This window comes from Pituophis catenifer, unplaced genomic scaffold (genome assembly GCF_029215685.1).
Source record: "Pituophis catenifer annectens isolate HBS135680 unplaced genomic scaffold, rPitCat1.0.hap2 SCAF_2, whole genome shotgun sequence".
In the NCBI taxonomy this organism is placed as follows: Eukaryota; Metazoa; Chordata; class Lepidosauria; order Squamata; family Colubridae; genus Pituophis; species Pituophis catenifer.
In genome coordinates this window covers 23,172,939-23,197,129 of record NW_027256882.1, presented here as the reverse complement: position 1 = coordinate 23,197,129, position 24,191 = coordinate 23,172,939, and the positions used below count along the sequence as shown (strand labels likewise).

General features: G+C 45.3%; 1 pseudogene; it reads right to left on the bottom strand.

Moving 5' to 3' along the window:
* On the bottom strand, positions 1–23,386 carry LOC139309998 (zinc finger protein 585A-like; annotated as a pseudogene).
* Positions 23,387–24,191: the final 805 nt, after the last annotated feature.

Sequence of the window (24,191 nt, the reverse complement as noted above, 5' to 3'; positions counted from 1 at the left end):
CATCTGAAGATCTGATGATCAGATAAAAATCTTTGCCACATTCTAAGCCCCGATAAAAGTTTCTCTCCAGTAAGAATTCATTGATGCTGAAAGAGTATTTTTCCAGGCAACCCATACATCACACTTCAAAGATTTAAACTGCATCTTTCCTATATGGATTAGAGTGTGATTTTTAATGGACGATTGCTAAGAAAATCCTCTCACACGATCTGAGTGTTTCTAATCCCCCCTCCCCCCTTTTATCAACCCTTATATGACTTCTAAGAGTTGAACAACTATGAAAAACTGTTCTCCCATCAGGGCCTATCAGGGCTTTCCCCATGTGATTTTTCTGATGTCTTGCTTTTGAACAAAATATTACCACACTCTATGCATCTCTATGGCTTCACTCGCGTATGGACCTTTTCATGCCTTCCAAGGTGTTGTTTTCGGGAAAAACCTTTCCCACACTCCCCACACAGGTATGGCTTCTCCCCTGTGTGGATTCTCTGATGAGCCCGTAGTCGTGTTTCTGTGACAAAACTTTTCCCACATTCCCCACATTTATAGGGCCTCTCTCCTGTGTGCCCCTTCTGATGTCTCCGAAGTTCAGCAGACTCCACAAATGTTTTCTCACATTCTGGGCACTGATAGGGTCTTTCTCCAGTGTGAAGTTTCTGATGTCGAATTAGGTGTTGCTTATAGCCAAAACATCTCCCACATTCTGGGCATTGATAGGGACTTTCTCCGGTGTGAAGACTCTGATGTTGAATTAGGTGTGCCTTTCTGCCAAAACATCTCCCACATTCTGGGCACTTTTCATTTTTCGGCACACGCTTGAAAGGCTTCTCTCCTTTGTGAATCCTCTCATGTTTTCTAAGATAATATTTGCAATGAAAAGATTTCTCACACTCCGGACATTTATATTTCTTCTCTAAGTGGATTCCCTGATGAATCACAAGTGTACATTTCCGGGTGAAAGATTTCTCACACACTGAGCATTTGTGGTTTCTTTCACCTGTATGGATTTGCCAGTGCATTCTAAGGGATGATGAATGAGTAAATGCTTTCCCACATTCTAAACATTTGAACTTTTTTTCCCCTCTGTGAACATTCTCATGATTTCTGAGGTTTTCTTTTGTACGGAAAAATGTTCCACACTCGATGCACATATAGGGCTTCACCCCTGTATGGATACTCTGATGTCGAAAAAGACCTTCCTTAAAAGAAAAACATTTATCACAATCCTTACATTTATATAGTTTTTCTCCCGTATGCGTCCTTTGGTGGCTCCGAAGTTTAGAAGAATAAACAAATGTTTTCTCACATTCTGGGCATTTATAGGGTCTCTCCCCAGTATGAATTCTTTGATGTTGAATTAGCTTTGACTTTTTACCAAAACATCTTCCACATTCTGGGCACTCATAGAGTCTTTCTGCAGTGTGAAGTTTCATATGTCGAATTTGGTGTGTCCTTTGGGAAAAATGTTTTCCACATTTTGAGCACTGATAGGGTCTTTCTCCGGTGTGAAGTCTCTGATGTCGAATTAGACATGACTTGTAGCCAAAACATCTCCCACATTCCGGGCACTCATGGGGTCTTTCTCCAGTGTGAATTCTCTGATGTTTCAGCAGGTCTGATTTCCTGGAAAAGGATTTTCCACATTCTGGGCACGTTTTGCTTTCCTTTGTGTGTGTTTTACTATGTTGGCAAAGAGATGAGCTCCGAGTGAAACACTTTCCACACACGTGGCATTTATAAGGACTCTGCCCAGTGTGAATTTTCTCATGTTTTCTAAATAATTGTTTATAACTGAAAGATTCCCCACACTCCAGACATTGATAAGGTTTCCCTCTGGTGTGGATTTGCTGATGTTTAAGCAGCTCTGAGTTTTGAGGAAAGCATAGCCCACATTGCACACACTTGCAGGGCTTCTCTTCTGTTGGGCTCTTCTGAGGCCTAGAAAGGCGTCGTCTCTCAGGAAATCTTCCCCAGCGCTTCCAGGATTCCTGAGATCTCTTTCCCTGGTGGATTCGCTGATGGGCTCCAAGGTCTGAGCCTTTAGCAAAACGCTCCCCGCACTCTCCGCATTTGTAAGGCTTCAGTCCAGGGTGGCTCCGGAGATGTTTGGCAAAGCTCCACATTCCAGGAAAGGAGTTCCCACATAGAAAACACAGGTGGGATCCATTCCCCATGTGTAGCTTCTGGTGGATCAAAAGGAGGGACCGGTGACCAAAGGATTTCCCACACTTGGAGCATTTGGAGAGTTTCCCCTGATTCCTCTGAGGGGACCTTTGATCAAAATGTTCCCCCCTCTGCATAGTTACCTGGGGCAGCTCACTTCCAGGGCTTTCCATCCAAGGAAACTCTAACAACCTGACCTTTGGCCAAAAGGTTGGAAGATGGGCAGGAGGATGGGCTCCAGCATGAGTCCCAAAGCTGAGAAGATGAAACCTCTGGTCCTGGTGACTGACCCTGATTGGATCCTGCAAGCAGAACTTCGTCCAAAGGTTTTCCTGGTGGCACCTGAAGGATGAAGATAAAAGAAGTGAAGGAGAGAGGAAGATTCATTTTCTTCAGATATCCAAATAGCCCAAATAATAGGTGGAAGACCCCCCATATCACTGGTGGGTTGCTCCCGGTTCGGTCCGGTTCTATAGAACCAGTAGTAAAACCGGCAGGAGGGTCATCACGGCTGATCTGTGTGTGCAGTAAAGATAAGAAGAAGCCACCCCTGCCCTATATGAACCCAGGAACGGCTCCCAAACCTTCTATTCCCTCCTCCTCAGAATCAAAGCCATGCTGGGATCCTCCCTGTGGAGCTGGCCTCCCCTTTTTTAGCACAATGAGAGGGATGGCTGACAAGAGCCCCTGTTGCTCCCCATTTGCCTGCCTGAACTGGGGATGACATTAGGGGTGGCATGATAGCTATTCCAGTATTTGAGGGCTGCCACAAAGAAGAAGAAGTCAAAGCATCAGAAGGCAGGACAAGCAATAGTGGATGGAAACAAATAAAGGAGAAAAACAACCTGGAATTCAGGAGAAACTTCCTCACAGAGAGGACAGTTAATGACTGTAGCAACTGGTCTGCAGAAGTTGGGGCTGCTCCAACACTGGAGCCTTTTAGGCAAAGAAAGGAAATGGCAGAGGGTCTCCTGCTGGAGCAGAGGGCTGGACTAGAAGACCTCCAAGGTCCCTTCCTGCCCTATTCTGATGGATTAAACCCACCAACGAGGGGCTGCCACATCACAGCCTCCTTCAGAGCAAAACTAGGCAAATAATGGATTTTTTTTCCTACACAGCTTGGTAGAAAGAAAAGTAAACAATTAAAATACTAAGATAAAAGCAAAGAACATCAATTCTTCTCCATTTAGATGAAGCGGAAAGAAAGTGGATCTTTTCTCCCTTGGGAGGAAATGAGCTCAATTCAAGCAATTTAACCCTTTTCCCCCCCAATAAAGAAAACCCTCCACCCCCGATTGAAGGGAGGCGGCGGCTATTTCCTGCATTGACCCCATAATCCCCCCTGAGACCCTGGAGAGAGAAGCCCCGCCCTTTGCCCTCCGTGGGGCGGGGCTTCCTCTCCCCCCCCCTTTGCCCAGAGGCTCCCCGTCCAGCCCCGCATCCACCCGGGACCCTCCTGGCACCCCTGGCTCAGCGGGCACTCGGGGCGACCTTCCTCCGGGCAGCCCCAGGGAGAGCAGGAGCCCCACCTGCCCGGAGCGGGGCCGAGGAGCAGCCTTGCCGGACAGCCAAGAATTCGCCCAAAACGCCGCAAGTGGGGAAACCACAGAGAGGGTAGGAAGAATGACAGGAAATTCCTAGAGAGGCTCCACGGAGGCTTCTCCCCGCCTTTCCCGGCCCTGTTTCGTCTGTTAGTTTGGAAGACGCTCTAGCCTCTCTTTCCTCTCCTCCCAGGGAAGCGGCTGCAGTTTCAGAGCCTGGGAAGCGCCGCTTCTGCGCAGTAGAAAGAGGGGGGACGGATGAGATAGGGAGTGTCTGCCCAGGCCAAAGATGATGGATCGGGGACGCGGCTTCCCCACGTGGACACAGACCGACATTAAACTAGGATTGCCTTTCAGCCAAGCCCTCCATTCATTGCTGGCTGGCCGGCCGGTCTCCCGGCAGCAGAGGCAGCCCTGGAAACCTCCCTCCTTCTCCCACTTAGGTGCAAAGGGCGAGAGTTTAATTCCCTGCCTTCCTTGCCTTTGAGCCCTTCCCGAGGAGCTCCGTCCCCACTCGGGGGCTCCTCTTCCCACGTGCGTTTGAGCTAAACTGGAGAACTGGCAGGTGGAAAGAGCAAGTGGATGGAGCCACGTGACGCCAGAGATTGCACGGAATGGCTATTCGCCCCTTGTAGCAAATAAGCTAAATTTTCTAAATAAGCTAAATGGCTATTCGCCACTTGTCGCAAATAATTTGCAATTTTCCTTTATTGTGCCCCTCAGAGCATCAGGAAAGAACATCCCAAGAAATCTCTTTAGTTTAGTTCTAGGCTGCATCTCCCCTTTGTCGATTTAATTTATGTTTAGAATTCATGTAGATCAGTACCCCCCCCCCCCGCATATACGCCTTGCTCGCGTCCCAAACAATTTCAATAGGGGTACCCTTATTCAAATTCATTTCAAAAAATACCTTCATTTGTTTTTTGAGTTCATTTACATTCTTTTCATATCTAAACAAATTTTCATTTACTCTCCACGATCTTCTCTCATTCTTTCCCATTTCTATTTCTATCCATACCGGGCTATGGTCAGTTTTTTTTTGTTTTTTTTAAAATTTGATTTATATGCCGCCCTTCTCCGAAGACTCAGGGCGGCTTACAATGTGCTCAGCAATAGTTAAAGTCCTCGGAAATATCTTTGTTTTCTTTGTTTTTAGAAATAAATCAGCCGTAAGTAGGATAAAATCAATCCTAGAGAAGGATCTATGTCTGTCTGAGAAAAAAGTAAAGTCCAGTTCTTTTGGGTTGTGCACTCTTCATATGTCTTTCAATTCCAAATCTTCTTTCATATCTCCCCTTGATTAGTTTCCAGCCATTGCTTCTTGTTCAGCCTTCAGGTGCTTTGGAAAGTAGGTTGTTCCCCTGATCTTTGCAACAGGTTCTCAAATATTGGAAGTCTGTTATCCTGTCACTTCCAGTCCTTCTCTTCCTACAACGAGACACAACCAGTTCTTGCAACCTTTCCTCTTTATGTTGTAGCCTCCAGTCCCCTACTTATCTTTCTTGTTCTTCCCTGCACCCTTTCTAGTCTCAACATCTTTTTTCCATCTTGATACAAAATATACAAAACCCCAAAGATGAATTTTAGCCCAATCTGGAATTTTTAAATGAGTTCATGAATAAAAGGTTTGAAAACACTTGGACGGTTGCAAAGAAACCCCCAGGGGTAAGACCCAATCTTGATGTGACTTTGCCTTGCCCGTTTTGGAAAGGAACAATGCAGGTGGAAACTGTGCATGTCCGTGTATGTCTGCATGCGCTCATTTGCTCATGTCCGCTCATGCTTTCGTGCATGTCCGCGCATGCGTTCGTGCATGCCCTTTCAATTTGGGAATGCATGTGTAGGAGGTTAGCACCCACCCCTTTCCTAGAAGAATGAAATATTTTGGGAAATATTAAAAAGGCAGAATATTATATTTCCCTGGATGAGAAATGGAGAAGCATATTTTACAGACAAAGCAGCTCCCACCTTCCTGCCCCCCACCCTTTGTCAATGGGCCAGAGGCAGAAACCCAATCCTTTGTCAAAGGACATTTGCAACACAATAGCAACAGAAACTAACACAATGGGCCCAATCTAGCAACCAAAACTCACCACGTGACCTGGGAAGCACATGTGACCATCAACCAGCAAGGCTAGCTAAGACCCCCACCCCCTGGGAGTCTGACAACCAATCAGGATACTCTTTCGGGGGCCCAGGAAATGTAAAGCCAGAGAGAGCATAAAAACCTGAGGATTTACTGTATCTGCCCTTTTCTGTTCAGGAACTCAAGCCATGTGATCCTGTCCACCATTAAACCATCTTTCCAAGCAGTCTCCATGTTTCCAGTGTCTTTCTCCCCACTTGGAGCAGAACCCAGAAGGATGTTTCTTCCTATACACGCACGTGCAGTTTGAGCACTCGGTGTCTAAAAGGTTCGCCATCACTGGGTTAGGGTCTCCTGCTTGAACAAGGGGTTGGACTAGAAGACCTCCAAGGTCCCTTCCAGCTGTATTCTTATTGACCCCTCTGTGTGATTCCCCCTCTTCAGGGGTGAAATCCAGCAGGTTCTGACAGGTTCTGGAGAACCAGTAGCAGAAATTTTGAGCAGTTTGGAGAACCGGTAGAGGAAATTTTGAGTAGTTCGGAGCAGGGGTGGGTTCTACTTACCTTCACTACCAGTTTGCAGCAGGGCCGCGTGTGCACAGAAGCGTTTTGATGACGTCGGAGTCAGTGGGCGGAGCATCCCGCTGGTTTTACTACCGGTTCTATAGAACCGATGCTAACCGGGGGCAACCCACCACTGGTTCGGTGGGCTCAATATCATATATACAGGTGGTACCTTCCTCCCGCCCGACTATCCAAAATGTTTCCTGGACTTTCCCCAAATTGCTGGAAGTGTGGGGAGTTAGGTACCTATTTCCATGTATGGTGGACTTGCCCCAGAGTAACTGAATTTTGGAAACTCATTCAGAGATGGTTGTTAGAAATTACTGGTTACAAACTACAACTGAAACCTGAATTTTACTTATTAAACATTAGGCCAGATAAAATAGGCACTAGCAAATGGTATCTGATTGTTTATATCACAACTGCGGCTAGAATATGCCTTGCCCAAAAATGGAAGGGTAAAGATCTACCGTCTGAAGATATGATTATAGGGAAAATCATGGAATGTGCAGAAGCCGATAGGCTAACTAAACTTTTAAGAGACCAAAAAGAGTCTGCATATTTCCAATGTTGGGACCTATGGTATGTTTGGTTAGATAATAGAATAAAAAGAGGACAATGCTAGATTAGATTTTTATTTTTTATCTGTTTATTTAGATTGAATGTTATGTATTGTATAATGTTCTCACCGTGATCCGTTTGTCGATAAATTTTCTGTTTGTACTTTTTTAAAGAAATAAAAGAAAATAAAAAGACAGATATCAGCTTTTCAAGAGAGGCTGAATCACAAAAGAAAACCCAGAAGAGTTCTAGAATTCTTATTTAATTGATATAGGCTACATTGACAGAATTTTAAGATCAGATTTCTGATATTCGGCATGATATTCACTGTGGCCATGATATTCGCTGTGACATTCTACATTATGGATATATGTTTATAATTGGAAGGATTAGAGCAGTGATACCTAACCTTTTTGCCATCGTGTGCCAAAAGTGGGGGGAGTGCGGGGGGGGTCGCTCGTACACCTGCCCACACCCATAATTCTATGCCACCCCACCCCCCACGTTTCCGCATGGGCGCGCGCCCACCCCGCACTCCCCCCACATTTCCATGTGATGGCAAGGTAGGCCCGTTTTTCACTCTCCCCAGGCTCCAGAGCCTTTCTAGGAGGCTGGGGAGGGTGAAAACAACCTTCTCCATCCCCACGGAGGTCCTCCGGAGGCTGAAAATGGCCCGTTTGCTGACTTCTGGTCCCACTGGAAGGCCCGTTTTTCACTCTCCCGACTCCAGAGCCTTTCTAGGAGGTTGGAAAGGGTGAAAACGGCCGTCCCCAGCCCCTCAGAGGCCCTCCGGAGGCCGGAAACAGCCTTTTTCCTGACTTCCAGGGGGCCCAAAAGGCCTGAAAATCAGCTGGCCTGCGCACGCATGCACGCCGGAGCTGAGCTCGCATGCCCACCGATATGGCTCCGCGTGCCACAGGTTCGCCATCACGGGATTAGAGCATACACAGAGTGTAACCTAACTCAGCTTTTGTTATTGCTGCTGAGAGAAGCTCCATGGTAACCTAATTTGCCAACTGAGGAGATAAAGCCTCCAGGCTAATTGCCGAGCTTAGCCTTGCTTGTAACTTAAAATGTGTATTCTCAGCAACCTAATGTGAGATAGGACTCCAAGAAAGCTCTGGGCTATATGGCTAAAAATGTATTCCTTTCCCCTTTCTGAGATACATTGCTTCAAAGCGCTGACAACATCATGAGGTTTGCATGAACTAATGGATATGAAATGATGTTTCTAACACAATGGACGTTTTTGTTTCCAGAATGCGGCCGCGCGGGTGGTTATGGGCGCAACCCATTGTGCCCGCGTGACACCCCTCCTGCGCGAGCTGCACTGGCTCCCAGTGGTCTTCTGGGTGCGATTCAAGGTGTTGGTTACCACCTTTAAAGCGCTCCATGGCATAGGATCCGGGTACCTTTGAGACCGTCTTCTGCCACCAATAGCCTCCCACCGGCCAGTTCGCTCCCACAGAGAGGGTCTCCTCAGGGTGCCATCGGCCAAGTTATGTTGGCTGGCGACACCCAGGGGGAGGGCCTTCTCTGTGGGAGCCTCTGCCCTGTGGAATGAACTGCCCCCGGAAATACGTAAGATCTCCGACCTCCGGGTGTTTCGTTGCGCATTGAAGACCCTGTTGTTCCGCCAGTCCGGGCTATCAACATAATTTTAATTGGGGTATTTTAAATTTTTGGGGTTTTAATCCGGCCAAACTTATTTAATTATTTTAATTTTTAATCATTGTTGTGTCTTGTGTTTTTAAATTGGCTGTACACCGCCCTGAGTCCTTCGGGAGAAGGGCGGTATAGAAATAAAATTATTTATTTATTTATTTATTTATTTATTTATTTATTTATTTATTTATTTTGCATGGACTATGTACACACTATAAAAAGAAAAAAGTTTTAGTTAGTGCGTGGCTTTTGCTTTCTCTCTCTCTGCCTGCTCTGCTTAAAGCAAGAGCTTAAAAACGCCCAGCTTTGATCTTGATCAATAATAAAGCTGATTATCAGTTGCCTCCTGTTCAGAATTTCATTGGATTAATTCAGATTCCGAGTTGCACAGAACCTAGCATAATGATAACTGTACTGTTTGTTATGGTTTTACATTTTATGTCTGCACTCTCCAATTTTGCTTTTCCCTCCCTCCCCCTGGCTTTTCCTCAGTTCTTTCTTGTTTTCTTGTACTTTGTTTTTCTAAAATTTAACAAAGCCTACAAACTTTTATATGATTTTCAGGGGTTGATCCACTATGCAACACTGTTCTACCATCAGGGCAGTGGTGACATTCGAATTTTTTCCCTACCGGTTCTGTTGGCGTGATTTATTTATTTTTTATTTGATTTATATGCCGCCCTTCTCCGGAGACTCAGGGCGGCTTACAATGCGTTAAGCAATAGCCTTCATACTTTTGTATATTTATACAAAGTCATCTTATTGCTCCCACAATCTGGGTCCTCAGTTTACCTACCTTAGAAAGGATGGAAGGCTGAGTCAACCTTGAGCCTTGGCGAGATTCGAACTTGCAGTAATTGCAGGCAGCTGAATGTTAATAACAGGCTATTAGTCTGCTGCGCCATCAGGCTTTATTTGGTGGTGGTGGGGATGTCCTGGGACTGAATGGGTGTGGCCAATTCAATGTCACTCACACCCAAAATGTCACATGACCTCCCCAAGCCACGCCCACAGAACCCGGTAGGAAAAATGTGTGTATTAGCACAAGAACGGCTCATAGTGAATGCTCTGGCAGAGAGAAGCCAAATTTTTATCCCCCCTCCCTCCTGGGGGTTGAAGTACCTTAAAGGGACAGTCTGCAGCAGCTCCGTTGTGAACGGAGGGAGATTCAGATTCTCTTCGCTGCATTTTATGGTTCGGTGAACTAATTCAAATCGTCCCTACCAGTTCGATCGATCCAGTCCGATCCGGTCGAATTTCACCCCTGCATCAGGGCATATTGGGGCTTTTCCCATGTGATTTTTCTGATATCTCACTTTTGAGCAAAACTTTATCGCACTCACTGACATATGGGACTTTTGATGGTTTCTAAGGTTCTAAGGTGGTGTTTTTGGGAAAAACATTTCCCACACTTCCCACATTCATACGGCCTCTTTCCTGTGGGCCCCTTCTGGGGTCTCCGAAGTTGAGCAGACTCCCCAAATCTTTTCTCACATTCTGGGCATTCATAGGGACTTCTCCAGTGTAAGTTTCTGATATCGAATTAGGTGTGACTTTTCGCCAAAACATCTCCACCTTCCCTTGACTTCACCTTGTATTCTCCATGTTCCTGTTCTAACAACTCTCAATTTATCATCTATAGGTAGTCCTCTATTTACGACCACCATTGAGCCCAAACATTCTGTTGTTAAGTGAAACACTTTAGTGAGATTTCCCCATTTTACGACCTTTCTAGCCACAGTTGTTAAGTGAATCACTGCAGTTGTTTAGCTAGTCACATGGTTGGGGCAGGTGTCAGCAACCTGCAACTCCGGAGCCATATGCGGCTCTTTGGGCTCTCTGCTGTGGCTCCCTGTCTGGTGATCCCACCACTGGCTGGCCCCGCTCGTCGCCCTCCCCTCCCAGTCACTCCTCGCCTGGCCTGAGAAGATAAGGGTGACAGCGGGGGTGGAGAAATGGCCAGAGACAGAGAGATACAGAGAGGCAGGGAGGCAGGGAGTGAGAGAGAGATGTAAAAAGGGTTTTTATTTTATTTATTTATTTTATTTTATTCAATTTGTATATCGCCCTTCTCCTAGTGGACTCAAGGCGGTGCACAGCCAGAACTAAAACACATACCAATACAAAATTTAAAATTATTAAAAGAATTACATAACTTTGGCCCAAATTTAAAACAATTCAAATTAAAACCCATTGACAATTTAAAAGCTAAAAAACTAAAAAAGACTAAAGAAGTGGGGGGTTCACACCAGCCCTACTTGATGGAAAAGAAAAGTTTTTAGGGCACGGCGAAAGACCCGGAGATCCGATATCCTTCGTATCTCCGGGGGCAAATCGTTCCTGAGGGCAGGAGCTGCCACAGAGAAGGCCCTTCCCCTGGGGGTCGCCAGCCGACATTGCCTGGCTGACAGCACCCTGAGGAGTCCCTCTCTGTGGGAGCGTACTGGTCGGTGGGAGGCTAATGGCGGCAGAAGGCGGTCCCACAAATACCCAGGTCCCATGCCATGGAGCACTTTAAAGGTGGTAACCAACACGTTTTGTGGTTCCTGGTGTTTTTTAACAACCAGTTCTCTGTCCTAATGACCGGCTTGGTAGGCAAGGCTAGGGGGTCATGTGACTGGTGGAAATGAGTGACATAGACCCCATCCAGGTTTTGTGGCTCCTGGAGTTTTCTTTTCTGTGGGAAACGGGTCCAGATGGCTCTTTGAGGGTTTAAGGTTGCAGACTCCTGGACTAGGGCATGACTGTGAGTAGGGATTGTTGGTCCATGAAAGGCCGTCACTGGTGCACAATCTGCAGTTGTGCAAGGCCGTCCTGGCCACGACTGCCACTTGCTCTTTGAGCAGGAGTCATGAGTCCAGGAGAACCCCTAGATTACGCACAGGGTCTGTTTGGGGTAGTGCCACCCCATCCACAACCAAAGATGACAATTCTCCCTGAGCCAACAAACCCCAAGCCCAGAGCTACTCGGCCTTGCCAGGGTTTAGTTTCAACCCCTAACTCCCCATCCAGCCCCTAACAGCCTCCAGGCACTGCAAGAGGGAGGACAAGGCATCACTTAACTCACCACAGGCTGAGACATACAGCTGAGTATCACCAGCATATTGGTGATACCTCAGTCCATGGTGACGGAGGATCTCACCCAGTGGCTTCGTATAAATGTTGAACCAGTAGCAGAGAGTACCGAGCCCTGTGGAACCCCGTAAAGCAGTGGGCGAGGCCTGGATCTCTCCCCTCCTATCGACACTGACTGAGAGCGGCCGCAGTCAGTGGATTAGTGTGATTTTTTTCCCCAATTCTTTTATTATTTTATTTTCAATCAACATGTGCTTAATGAAAATTACATTGCCCTAGTTCTTTTACTTATAGTATAATAATAATAATAATAATAATAATAATAATAATAATAATAATAATAGTAATAATAGTAATAATAATAATAAAAATAAATGCCGCCTCTGCAATGAGAAAGATGAGACAGTCGACCACCTGATCAATGGGTGCAGCAAAATTTCACAAACTGACTACCTACAACGCCATGACCGTGTTGCTAAGATCATTCACTGGAAATTGTGCCAGAAGTTTGGATTTGAGTACAGCAAAAACCACTGGGAACATCAGGTTGAGAAAGTTTTAGAGAATGAGAAACTCAAGATCTTGTGGGACTTTAGGATTCAGACTGACAGGCACTTGGTCCACAACACACCTGACATAACAATAGTTGAAAAGAAAAAAGTATGGTTCATTGACATTGCAATACCTGGTAATGCACGGATTGAAGATAAGCAGCAAGAAAAAATCACAAAGTACCGGGACTTGCAAATTGAAGTTGAGCGACTGTGGAAAAAGAAATCGTGTGTTGTCCTGATTGTAATTGGAGCCCTTGGAGCAATACCCAAAGGGCTACCCCGCTATTTAGAAATTCTAAATTTGCCGGACTTGAACATTTGGACTCTACAAAAACCACCTTACTCGGAACAACTTACATCCTCCGACGATACCTTAACAGTTCCTAGGTCCTTGGTTAGGACTCGAGCTGCTGAGCTATTAACCAGCCTCAAAGGCTGTGAATCTCACTAAAGATTAAATAATAATAATAATAATAATAATAATAATAATAATAATAATAATAATAATAATAATATAAAGCTCCGAGGAGCTTTACCTTGTCGTGGTGGAGGGGCTTGCGTGATCCTAAGGGCTATGCTGAACAGGTGCAACCATATCAGACAGATCTTAGGCGAAGGGCCAGACAAAATTTGCTCCACAACCCATTCAAACATGGTGAATACGAAAAAAAATGAAATTTATGCCAGCTGAACCGTCGCTCGGATTAACAAGGGTTCCATTGGATGCTATGGCTCCTGAGCATTCTACGCAAAATGAGTTACAGGGCTCAACTCCCTCTGCTAGGCAACCAGGGCATGGAGCTGACAAGCTACTGGAAGAAAAACCCCAAAAGCGAAAAATCTGGACTAGGGATGAAAACACCTCTATTATGGAAGCTTACTATCAGTCTGAGCCAGCAAAACGTGGATTTCAAAAACGAATGTATCAGAAGACGAACCACACGGACTGACACCAGCGAGCAAAGGTTAATGGACCAACGACGTGTAATCCTAAACCACAAATTTTTCACTACAGAAAAATTAATAGCAATAGAAGAGAAAGCAATTAATGGTCTGAGTACACCAACAAAGAAGAATAACATCAAGAATGATTTGCAGACTCAAAAGCAAATTGAGGAAGAAAGGAAGGAAGAGGATACTGAAATGGATGAAGATAAAGAACAAGCATGAAGAACAAACACCAACAGATAGTGCTCAATTAAAGCACTGGAAAAATAAAGCATCAAATGGAAGATGCTGAAAGAACATGTTTGCCAAAGCTGAACCAAGTGAACTGGAAAGAATTGAGAAATGTACTAAAAAAGGCTGTGCAAACTATTCGAACCACTACATTAGCCGAAACAAACCAACTGATGTATGCAGCAGCCGTCATAACCACCAAAGAACTGGGGTTGAAAATACAAAAGAACCAAAGAGGCAAGAAGGGGAAGCCTAAGTGGACAATTCGGTTAGAATTGAAGATCAAAAAAGTACGTGGAGATTTGAGCAACTTGAAGAACCTAAGGCAAGGTCAGCTAAAGAACAAGCAGGTCAAAAGCAGCCTGGAAGCAAGATACGATCTGAGGAATAAGGAGATTGCGGTAGTAATTGAAGAGCTGAAGCAGAGGGTTGTTGCCATCGCTGAAAAGATTAAAAGGTATGAAAACCGAGTAACTCAGTTCAAGGAAAACTCACAGTTCAGAGCAAATCAGCACCAGTTTTATAAGAGCTAAGAAAATGGAGACGGAGTAACAACAAATGAAAAGCCTGATAAAGAGAAAGCTCTGAAATTCTGGAAGAATTTGTGGGAAAACAACAAGAAGCACAACAGAAATGCAAAATGGATCCAACAGGTTGAGGACTCTGTTAAAGTGCATAAAATGGAAGACGTGAAAATAACAAAAGAAATGGTGCAAAGACAGTCAAAAAAGTGAAGAACTGGAGTGCACCTGGACCAGATGAGCTGCATGGCTTCTGGTTAAAGGCACTTACAAGTGTGCACAAAAGATTGGCGACCCAGATGAACCAGATCCTAAAAACACCTGAAAATGATGAATGGATGACAACTGGAAGGACATTTTTGATCCAAAAAGATAAAGAAAAAGGAAAGGACCCTGGAAACTATAGGCCAGTGATGGCGAACCTTTTTCTTGTTGTGTGCCAAGTGTGTGTGCCCGTGCGAAAGCATGCGTGCGTGCCAGCACCCATAATGCAATGCGAATCCCCCATTTGCGCATGCGCGCATGCCCCCACTCCAGCACATGCACCCTGCATTGCGCATATGCGCACACACACACCCCGCATTGCACATGCGCCCCTGCATTGTGCATGTGTGCGCCCTGCACATGCGGTTCACACACCCCCGGCCCATTTTGGGCCTGGAAAGCCTCCTGCAGTAAACTTTGCCAATGCGAACGGCTTGCCAGCCTTGCGCTCCGGGCAGCGTCCAGCCATGCCGCCAAGAAAAGCACCTTCCTCCAGTTGCTGGAAGTAAAAGGCGGCTCTGCGCAGCTTGCCGAAAAACTTTTCTCTCGACGGCAGTACTCTTTTGCGTGCTCAGAGCCTCATGCTAAACAATCCCTCTCGCAGTCGTTTCTCAAGCAGAAGAAAAGACGGGAGGGCTGGAGGGGGGGGCAGGAAACCGATCCAAACTCTCTCCCTTCCCCCTTCTTTCTCCCAACCCCGCCAGCCACTCTTAGTTTACCCCTAGTGAGGCAGGATAAACACTTGGAGCTGGATCGGTTCACACAACCCAGTTTCAGCCAATGGATCAGAGCAGCAGCTTCGCTTGAGGAGGAGGGGAAAGGATCGAGACAAGAAAGCCGGAGATCTGGCAGTCTGTTAATCTGTTAAACGTTTTTCCAGAGGCTGCCAGAGCTCCGGCTTTCTTCCCTCAAACCTTTCTCCTCCTCCTCAAGCGAAGAGTATGGAGGGGGGGTCTGGAAGAAGGGATGAAGTTTGCTTATTTAAGGAGGACGCGCTTCTGGTGTGAATGTCATGATCCCTGGAAGGCTTGGTCGTTCTCTTAGAGTGGGCTGCCTGTGAACAGTTGAGAGGATTTTGAAAAGATTTTCGAAGCCTGCCCTTCAGTTGCTTTCGAGTTTGGAAAAACGTTTAACAGAGTAACAAACTGCCAGAGCTCCGGCTTTCTTGTCTCGATCCTTTCCCCTCTTCCCCAAGCGAAGCTGCTGCTCTTGAGCCATTGGCTGAAACTGGGTTGTGTGAACCGATCCAGCTCCGAGTGTTTACCCTGCCTCACTAGGGGTAAACTAAGAGTGGCTGGCGGCGTTGGGAGAAAGAAGGGGGAAAGGAGAGAGTTTGGATCGGTTTCCTGCCCCCCCCCCCAGCCCTGTCTTTTCCTTGGAAAAACATTTGGCTCGTCAATTCCCCCACCCCAGGAGTGGGGAAGTGCATAATCCCAACCCTCCCAGCATCCTTGTAAGAGGAGAGGAGCTCCCCGATCGCCCACACACATGGCTTTGGCTGCTGCCTGCCTCTCGTCTGGCACCCACAGCGAGACAACTGGGGAGATGCCCATATGTTTCACGGCAGCAGCGCTGGGTGCAGGTAGAGAAGCAGGAATAAGGCAGGACACGCCCCCGCTCAGATCGCACCAAACGGTCTTTGTACCGTAGTCTCCCTGCTGAAAGGCTTTTCTGCTTCTCATCTGCACCGGCTCTGCACACACATACACACACCAAGACCAACAAGACACTGCTGGGTACAAGTAGAGGAGAAGCAGGAATAAAGCAGGACACGCCCCCGCTCAGATCGCACCAAACAGTCTTTGTACCGTAGTCTCCCCGCTGAAAGGCTTTTCTGCTTCTCATCTGCACCGTCTTGGCACACACACACACACACACACACGCACACACCCCAAGACCAACAAGACGCTGTTGGGTGCAGGTAGAGGAGAAGCAGGAATAAGGCAGGACACGGCCCCACCCAGATTGCACCAAACGTACGGTGTAGATGAGAAGCAGGAAAGCCATTCAGCAAGGAGACTATCGTACGGAGACTGTTTCGAGGGATCTGATTGAGGCGTGTCCTGCCTAATTCGGCAGCAGTTTTTCTTTTCCAGACCAGCTCCAAGAAAGCGGTGCAGGCGGCAGCAAAAAGAACAGCTGAAGTTTGTGCACCGCTTGCTTTGAAGTGGTCTGGAAAGGAAAATGACTGCAGCCGAATAAGGCAAGACACGCCCACACCCAGATCACACCAAACGGTCTTCGTCTTTGTACCGTAGTCTCCCCGCTGAAAGGCTTTTCTGCTTCTCATCTGCACCGGCTCTGCACCTCCCCCCCAAAAGAGCAACAAGACGCCTCTGGGTGCAGGTAGACCTGCCCCCCATGCCAAGCAGCCCACCTCGATCCTGGGCAGCACCCTGCAGCCCCCCACAACCTCCTCCCCCCTGCAGCAGCCCACCTGCAACTTCCCAAAAATTAGGAAGGTGACGGCAGTAAAGAGGCCGAGGAGCAGAGCAGCTGGGCTTGGCTGGGTAGTCCCGGCAAACAGCAGGAGACCAATAATACAGCAGCCAACAGTTCAGACTCGCACACGTTGTAAGAGGAGCTGCCCAGTGGGCATGCGCATGCTGGGAAACATACTTTCAGTTTCTGGTGCACGCATGTGCACTGGCCAGCTAGTCTGATGATCTAAGCTTCGGGTGTGAACTCAGAAGACGAATGGCTAACGCTGTGTGTGCCAGGCAACATGGCTCTGTGTGCCACCTGTGGCACGCGTGCCATAGGTTCGCCATCACGGCTATAGGCCAATCACTTGTTTGCCAACAACATACAAACTTCTTACTGGTATCATTGCAAACCAAATCTATGGATACTTGGAAAGAAATAACTTGCTTCCTGTAGAACAGAAAGGATGCTGCAAAAACTCAAGAGGAACAAAGGATCAATTGCTGATTGACAAGCTAATCCTAAAGAACTCAAAGAAAAGACGAACCAGCCTGTTCATGGCTTGGATAGATTATAAGAAAGCATTTGATTCAGTTCCCCATAGCTGGATCAAGAAATGCCTGGAAATCTTTGGCATCAGCAGCAACATATAAAAATTCATGGAATCTTCAATGAACCTCTGGAAAACGAAACTCATGGCTAATGAAGAAGAACTGGGTGAAGTTGAAATTAAACGAGGCATTTTCCAGGGCGATTCCCTTTCACCCCTACTTTTTATACTCTCACTGCTAACACTGACAATCATTTTGAAGAAGATGAATTGTGGATACGAACTTACAAAGAAAGGATTGAAAATTTCGCACTTGATGTACATGGATGATTTGAAGCTGTTTGGTAAAACAAAAGCTGAACTGAATTTATTAATTGAAAACACAAAAGAATTCAGCCAAGACATTGGTATGCAGTTTGGAATTGACAAATGTGCAACAACAGCAACCAAAGCAGGCAAGATCAAAGAAGAGGATGGAATAGAACTAGAGAATGAAGAAATGATAAAGGCAGTAAAATCAGAAGAAGGCTACAAGTACTTGGGGATTCTAGAGGCCTCTGACTTAATGCATAATAAAGTCAAGGAATTAACTTCAGCCAAGTACATTCGGCGAATTCGTAAGATAATAATGTCCAAATTGAGTGGAGGAAACATCATAAAAGCCATAAATACCTGGGCTATACCTGTGATTTGGTACTCTGCAGGAATAATTGATTGGACCCAGATGGAGTTAGAAAATTTGGACAGAAAAACAAGGAAGCTTATGACAATGAATCATGCCTTGCACCCTAAAAGTGATGTTGACCGATTATATTTACCAAGAGCAGAGGGTGGTCGAGGACTCCTACAAGTAAAGCAGACTGTGGAAGAAGAAAAACGCAGCTTGAATGATTACATCCAGAAAAGTGAAGAACCAATGATTAAGGAAGTAAATAAAGGAGGCCTTTTAAAGACAACTAAAACAAAAGCAGAATATAAGAAAGAAGTAATTGAGCAGCGAGCTGAAAATTGGAAAAGCAAAGCTCTGCATGGCCAATACTTGAAAAGTATTGAAGGCAAAGCTGACCAGAAACTAACATGGAACTGGTTAAGATCAGGAGTACTGAAAAAAGAAACAGAAAGCTTTATTTTGGCAGCTCAAGAACAAGCCCTAGCCACAAACTGCATGAAGGCAAGAATTCAACATGTTACTACCAACAGCAAATGCCGCCTCTGTAATGAGAAAGATGAGACAGTCGACCACCTGATCAGTGGATGCAGCAAAATTTCACAAACCGACTACCTACAACGCCACAACCGCGTTGCTAAGATCATTCACTGGAAATTGTGCCAGAAGTTTGGATTTGAGTACAGCAAAAACCACTGGGAACATCAGGTTGAGAAAGTTTTAGAGAATGAGACACTCAAGATCTTGTGGGACTTTAGACTTCAGGCACTTGGTCCATAACACACCTGACATAACAATAGTTGAAAAGAAAAAAGTATGGTTCATTGACATTGCAATACCTGGTGATGCACGGATTGAAGATAAGCAGCAAGAAAAAATCACAAAGTACCGAGATTTGCAAATTGAAGTTGAGCAACTGTGGAAAAAGAAATCGTGTGTTGTCCCGATTGTAATTGGAGCCCTTGGAGCAATACCCAAAGGGTTACCCCGCTATTTAGAAATTCTAAATTTACCGGACTTGAACATTTTGACTCTACAAAAAACCACTTTACTCGGAACAGCTTACATCCTCCGACGATACCTTAACAGTTCCTAGGTCCTTGGTTAGGACTCGAGCTGCTGAGCTATTAACCAGCCTCAAAGGCTGTGAATCTCACTAAAGATTAAATAATAATAATAATAATAATAATAATAATAATAATAATAATAATAATAATAATAATAATAATAAAAATACAGAAGGATCCAGCAAAAGGGGCAAAACCTGCAAATTACAGGCTAATAACGTCTCTGCCAACCATGTTCAAGCTACTGACTGGCGTTATAGCTGACAGGATCCAGGACTACCTAGAAGCAAATAACATCTTGTCAGTAGAGCAGAAAGGAAACAAGCGAGGAAGCAGAGGCACGAAAGATCAGCTCCTGATCGACAAAATGGTTTTAGAGAACTGCAAAAGCCGAAAAACAAATCTGCATACAACTTGGATTGACTACAAGAAAGCATTTGATTCACTACTGCACAGCTGGATCATCAAGTGCCTTGATGTCTTCGGAATATGCAAGTGCATTGGTACTTTCATTGCAAATGCGATGAAGCACTGGAAAACAGAACTGTTTATTGGAAGTGAAAGCTACGGACTGATCAACATCAAAAGAGGGATTTTCCAGGGTGATTCTTTGTCACCTCTGCTGTTCATCATCCCCTCTGTCAACAATTCTACAGAAAACTAATCTGGGTTATCAAACTGCTAAAAATTCACAGAAAATCTCTCACTTGCTGTACATGGATGACCTGAAGTTATATGGAAAATCAGAAACTGAAATCCAGTTACTGACCAATACAGTTCGAATTTTCAGCACTGACATCAGCATGGAGTTCGGCCTGGACAAATGCGCCACAGTGGCATTGAAGAAAGGGAAGATCGTAGAAAGTAATGGAATTGAAATGCCCAATGGAAAAACCATCAAATGCCACCAACCCGAAGCCTACAAATATCTGGGCATACTGCAGCTGGACAACATCAAGCACGGGCAAGTGAAAAATGTGGTCAGCAAAGAATACACACAAAAGGTCAGGAAACTTCTAAAAAGCAAACTGGATGGTGGTAACATCATCAAGGCTATAAATACTTGGGCCATACCCATCATCAGATATACTGCTGGGATCATGAACTGGACACAGGCAGAGCTGGACAGCCTGGATAGGAAAACAAGAAAACTGATGACTATACACTATGTGTTGCACCCACGTAGTGATGTCGACAGGCTATATTTGCCCAGAAAAGCAAGCGGCAGAGGACTTCTGCAAGTGAAGCAAACAGTCGAAGAAGAGAAGCATGCTCTGGCAGATTATGTGAAAGACAATGTTGAACCAGCTCTGATGGAGGTCAACAAGAGGAAGCTGCTCAAAATGCAGCAAACTAAGACTCAATATAGGAAAACAGCGATACAAACTTGGGCTGACAGCTGGTGTAACAAAGCACTGCATGGACAGTTCATTGAGAAGATCCAAGGAAAAGTAGATAAGGAAAAGACCTGGTTATGGCTGACCAACGGAACACTGAAAAAAGAAACAGAAGGCCTGATTCTTGCAGCCCAGGAACAAGCCATCAGAACGAATGTAATCAAAGCCAGAATAGAAAAATCTGCTGATGACCCCAAATGCAGACTCTGCAAAGAAGCGGATGAAACCACTGATCGCATACTGAGCAGTTGCAAGACAACAGCTCAGACTGACTACAAACAACGTCACAACACAGTCGCTCAGATGGTCCACTGGAATTTGTGTCACAACTACCATCTGCCTGTAGCAAAGAACTGGTGGGATCATAAGCCTGAAAAAGTGGTCGAAAATGAGCATGCAAAACTACTGTGGGACTTCCGAATACAGACTGACAAAGTTTTGGAACACAATACCCCGGATATCATGATTGTGGAGAAGAAAAAAGTGTGGATCGTCGACATTGCCATACCTGGTGACAGCAGAATCGACGAGAAACAACTTGAAAAAGTCACCAGGACTTGAGAATCGAACTGCAGAGACTCTGGCATAAACCAGTGCAGGTGGTTCCAGTGGTACTTGGCACACTGGGTGCTGTGCCTAAGGATCTAGGCAAGCACTTAAAAACAATTGGCACTGACAAGATCACCATTGGTCATCTGCAGAATGCCATTTTACTGGGATCTGCTTGCATAATCCGCCGATACATCATGCAGTCCTAAATGCTTGGGAAGTGTTCGACTAGTGATTTGGGATACGAAATCCAGCATGGTCATTTCGTTTGCTGTGTATACTGTCATAATAATAATAATATTGATGGTATATTGTTTGCTTATATATAATCATAATCTTTCATTATTTACTTGTACCTAATGGTAACCTTTAATTTTCTCTTTTCTAATTCTGTTATCTAGCCAGTGATAGAACGCATCCCATGTTGAGAAATATTCTGATTCTTCCTTATCCTTTATTTTTAGCCTAAATCTATCCATCTCTACACAATCTAATATATTTTTATTTATCTTCTCCTCTGTAGGAGTACCCTCATCCTTCCATTATTGTGCAAATGCAATTCTCACTGCTGAGAGAGTATTTTTCCAGGCAAACCATACATCACACTTCAAAGATTTAAACTGCATCTTTCCAATATGGATTAGAGTGTGATTTTTAAGGGACGATTGATAAGAAAATGCTCTCCCACGATCTGAGAGTTTCTAATCCCCCCTCCCCCCTTTGATGAACTCTTATATAACTTCTAAGAGTTGAACAACTATGAAAAACTGTTCTACCATCAGGGCCTATTAGGGCATTTTCCATGTGAGTTTTCTGATGTCTCCTTTTTGAACAAAATATTCCCATACTCTATGCATCTCTATGGCTTCATTCTTGAATGGACCTTTTCCAAGGTGTTATTTTCAGGAAAAACATTTCCCACACTCCCCACATTTATAGGCCTCTCTCCTGTGTGCCTCTTCTGATGTTTCCGAAGTCCAGCAGACTCCACAAATCGTTTCTCACATTGTGGGCATTGATAGGGTGTGTCTCCAGTGTGAAGTCTCTGATGTCGACTTAGGTGTGACTTGTAGCCAAAACATCTTCCACATTCTGGGCATTGATGGGGTCTTTCTCCAGTGTGAAATCCCTGATGTTGAATTAGTTGTGACTTTTTGGCAAAACACCTCCCACATTCTGGGCACATTTCATTTTTCTGCACAGGCTTGTAAGGCTTCCCTCTGTGAATCCTCTTAGAATGTTTACTAAGAAAATATTTGCAAGGAAAAGTTTTCTCACACTCTGGACATTTATATTGCTTCTCTAAGTGGCTTCTCTGATGCATCAAAAGTGTATCTTTCCGGGTGAAAGATTTCTCACACACTGAGCATTTATGGCATTTCTCACCCGTATGAGTTTGGCAATGAATTCTAAGGGATGATGAACGAGCAAATGCTTTCCCACATTCTAAACATTTGAACTTTTTTTCCCCTCTGTGAACATTTTCATGATTTCTGAGGATTTGTATTGTACGGAAAAATCTTCCACATTCAATACACATATATGGCTTCACCCCTGTATGGACAGTCTGATGTTGAAAAAGATTTGCCTTTTGAGAAAAACATTTATCACAATCCTTACATTTATATAGTTTTTCTCCCCTGTGCGTCCTTTGGTGGATCCAAAGTTCAGAAGAATCCACAAATCGTTTCTCACATTCTAGGCATTGATAGGGTCTGTCCCCAATGTGAAGTCTCTGATGTCGAATTAGGTTTGACTTTTCACCAAAACATCTCCCACATTCTGGGCATTCATGGGGTCTTTCCCCAGTGTGAATTCTCTGATGTTTCAGCAGGCATGACTTCCTGGAAAAAGATTTCCCACATTCTAGGCACGTTTTGCTTTCTTCCTTTGTGTGTGTTTTATTATGTTGGCAAAGATATGAACTCCGAGTGAAACACTTTCCACACACGAAGCATTTATAAGGTCTCTGCCCTGTGTGAATTTTCTCATGTTTTCTAAACAATTGTTTATAACAGAAAGATTTCCCACACTCCAGACATTGATAAGGTTTCGCTCTGGTGTGGATTTGCTGATGTTTAAGCAGCTCTGAGTTTTGAGGAAAGCATAGCCCACATTGCACACACTTGCAGGGCTTCTCTTCAGCCTGGCTGTTCTGAGGCCTAGAAAGGCGTCGTCTCTCAGGAAATCTTCCCCAGGGGTTCCAGGATTCCTGAGATCTCTTTCCCTGATGGATTCGCTGATGGGCTCCAAGGTCCGAGCCTTTAGCAAAACGTTCCCCGCACTCTCCGCATTTGTAAGGCTTCAGTCCAGGGTGGCTCCGGAGATATTTGGCCAAGCTCCACATTCCAGGAAAGGAGTTTCCACAAAGAAAACACAGGTGGGATCCATTCCCCGTATGCAGCTTACGGTGGATCAAAAGGAGGGACCGGTGAGCAAAGATTTTCCTACACTCGGAGCATCTGGAGAGTTTCCCCTGATTCCTCTTATGGGACTTTTGGCCAAAGTGTTCTCCCATCTGCATAGTTTCCTGGGGCAGCTCACTTCCAGGGCTTTCCATCCAAGAAAACTCCAACAAACAGAACTTTGGGCAAAAAGTTAGAAGATGGGCAGGAGGATGGGCTCCAGCACGAGTGCGAAAGCTCAGAAGATGAAACCTCTGGTCCCGGTGACTGACCCAGATTGGATCCTGCAAGCAGAACTTTGTCCAAAGGGTTTCTTGGTGGCACCTGCAGGATGAAGATAAAAGAAGTGAAGGAGAGAGGAAGATTTATTTTCTTCAGCTCTCCAAACAGCCCAAAAAATAGCTGGAAGACCCCTTATATGAACCCTGGAGGGGCTCCCAAAGCCTCTTTTCCCTCCCTTCAGGATCAAAGCCATGCTGGGATCCTCCCTGTTGAGCTAACCTTCCCTTCCCTTTTCTTAGCATGATGAGAGGGATGGCTGACAGAGTCCCCGTTGCTGCCCATTTGCCTGCCTGAAGTGGGGACGATCCCTGCCTTTTCCTTTTGCTCGGGTGGGGGGGGGGGGCGGTGATAGTACATGATATGAGACAAACTGCAAAGAGCACACCATAGGATTTACATGTGCCAGGTATAGCTAATTGTGTACAGAGTACAACCGATGTAGCTGTTCATGGATACTGTTCTTTGGGCCAGCATAGATTGAATATGTCTTCCTCCTGGAATGGCCTCCTAGTGTTGCTTTATAGATTAGGGAAGACGCAAATCCATTGATTGGGACCAGCAATACAGTTTGAACACAATAGGGAAGAAATAGGTTCCATTAAAAAACCTGTCCCTATATATGAACCTAAAGAGAAAGACCGATGGAAGTGTAAAAAGAGAGCACCCACCTTTCTCCTA